Below are 2,666 nucleotides of genomic sequence, written 5' to 3'. Positions count from 1 at the left end.
GGATCGAGAATCAAGGAAGATTGGCACCACATTTGCTAGCATATAGAAGGCAAGATTCAATATTAGAGGTTGTTAGCTTTGAAAGGTTAAAATTGGGTCATTTGCGGGTATTTACACCCACATAATATCCGGTAATATCCTTCCTTCCTCTTTCTCTAGTGGATGATGACTTGTTGGACATATGTTGGTTTGATTGGATTAATCTCCTTGTTTTTCCTCTCCCGTGGAATATTTGATTTATGTTTGATCATGTTGTCTCATTCAAGTTTGGGGGAGGGTATTCTATTATGTTTGGTGGAATGTTGATTCATATATGTCATGCACCTTTGTATATGCTTTTCCATGTTCTCAAATTTTGAAAAACTCCAAAAAGATTTTTGTTTTTAACAAGGCAAATTTTCAATGTGTTTTGTTTTGTTCTTGCTTTGGACATAATAACAATTGGACTTGTATACTTGAATGCTTTTCTTCCTAAATGGTAGTGTTGTGCACGGTTTGAGGTTACGTTTGGTTGATTCTAGGATAAAGCATGCTAAGGTAATTGTCTAGAACTAGGGGGATCATGAAGCCGGATTCTACTAGTTTGTGGTATGATTGGTAGTTGCTCCCTATAGTCGATTTGACACCCATATTGAGTTTTAGGCTACATCCGTGTGAGGTTCATTATTTTTCAAGCCTTCAACATTTACTTGCATGAGGGGCGTGGATCCTTGACTATTGCGGACCTAATCTAGAATCTGGACTTATGGTTCCCAAGACCGAGACCGAACCACCTAGGGAGGACAAAGACATCTTTTCGGGGTGGTAATTTTTCTTTTCTAGGATAGTTTTCATTTTCTTCGGTTTTTGGGTCTACATTTGCCTACTTGCTAACCCTTTAAGCCTTTTTCACTTCTTTTCAAGCCACATCTCTAGATCTTGAGCCTTTTGTTTCATTTTCGTTTCCATTCTTGGTTTTTCACTACTACAAAATTAGGCAAAGAGACCCGTCAAAACATGCCTTAGAGACCATATTCTAACGGGTCTCTATCTCAGACCGCCTCATAAGTGGGGGTCTGTTATATTACTAGGTAAGAGACCCATTATCAAAGATAGGGGGTCTGTTATATTGCTAGGTAAGAGACCCTTTATTAGAGAAATGGGGTCTCTTTGCTTAATCAGTTCAGACCTGTCATTTAAGAAATGGGGTCTCTTAGCCCATTAATTTTATTTAAAAAAAATAAATCAACGTAACCCATTAATTATTATTTTTGCTTTTTTTTAATAACATTAAAAAAAACCCAGTATCAAAATGAATAAATATGAATTTATAAATAAAATAAAAAAATTCATCAAAACTAAATTATGATTTTCATTTTATTCATCATTGATACAATAAAGTTTATACATTATACGAAGTATAAGGTGCAAGAGTGTATGTGCAGCAAACATCATCAAAACCAATTTTAAAAATAGCAATCGGAAACACACCTCAAACTAATAAGTTAGAAGTTGCAGATGCTTATGGTGGAAAGGAAAGTGAAGCGCTCCAAATAATACAAGCTGCAAGAAAAAGTTTCGAGATCCAATTTTTAACTATTCCAAGATCACTCATTTCCCCGGCGACGGAATTATCAATGAGATATTCATAGCCTCCAACTGACATTGAAAAAATAACAATAAAAAAAAGTCAATTAAGAATTTTACCAATTAACATAAAATTGATGAATAATAACCAAACAAAATTTCTAGTATATGTAGATCTAAAAGAAGGATAATCAACCGCATAGTATTTCCTATTAGATCATCAGTTGAGCAAAACTAAAACTTTTTTTTTTTAATTTCAATTATGTGAATGCAAAATAAATTACATAAAAGAAATAATAGAAATTAGTAGTAGAAGAATTTAGAGATTTGTTGAGTACCTAGCTTGGAGAATTGGAAATGCAAGAAATACACCAAAGAAGAACGGAATTCGCTATTTTTTTTTTTAAAGAGTAGAGATAGAGTCATTTTTTTATAAAAAAAAATGCAAATATTAGTTTCCCAGGAACCATATATTAAAAAGTGAGGAGGAAGAGTAATTACCTTTTATTCTAAAAGAAGAAGAGCAAGTACCTTCCATTGAATATTAGCAAAAACATCAACGGAGGAAACAAGTGGAAGAGACCAGTGACGGCGAAATTCTAAGAGAAAAGGATTTTGATTTTGGGGCTGAGGTTAGGGTTTTGAGGAGAGAGAATTGTATATAACAAGTACCCCTAATACACATAAGAGACCTGTTAGGATTGACAACGGGTCTATGCATTCTTCTTCTTTATTTCTCCAAATTAATTTGTGGGCCCTAATATTTATAATACACCCGTTAAGATTTAGAACAGGCCTCTTATCATGTGCTAATAAACATAACAGACCCGTTACCATTAATATAGGATCTCATATATCGAACAGATCCGTTACATAAATAACGGGTCTTTTATTAGGGATCTTTTTTGTAAATTTTGTAGTAGTGTTTGTGAAGAAATTGTTCATTATTGTTGGAGTTTGTGGTGGAGGAGTTTGGATATTTGGTTCTCTTGAAAGCAAGTTTGTGTTGTGTATATTTTGTGAATAATGGCAAGTGAATAAATGAAAAAGCCGTCCAAAGTAAAAAAAGGCAAGGACAAAGCAAGTGCAAATTTGAAAAA

The 2,666-nt window shown here is 33.7% G+C and overlaps 1 long non-coding RNA gene across 1 annotated transcript; it reads right to left on the bottom strand.

Moving 5' to 3' along the window:
- Nucleotides 1-1,327: 1,327 nt before the first annotated feature.
- Nucleotides 1,328-2,264, bottom strand: LOC110693348. The gene is made up of 2 exons (XR_002505580.1): nt 2,068-2,264; nt 1,328-1,638 (listed from the first exon to the last, which is right to left on the bottom strand). It is a non-coding gene; the product is annotated as an uncharacterized LOC110693348 (long non-coding RNA).
- Nucleotides 2,265-2,666: the final 402 nt, after the last annotated feature.

This window comes from Chenopodium quinoa, unplaced genomic scaffold, assembly GCF_001683475.1.
Source record: "Chenopodium quinoa cultivar QQ74 unplaced genomic scaffold, ASM168347v1, whole genome shotgun sequence".
Taxonomy (NCBI): domain Eukaryota; kingdom Viridiplantae; phylum Streptophyta; class Magnoliopsida; order Caryophyllales; family Amaranthaceae; genus Chenopodium; species Chenopodium quinoa.
This window is presented reverse-complemented; position numbering and strand designations above follow the sequence as displayed.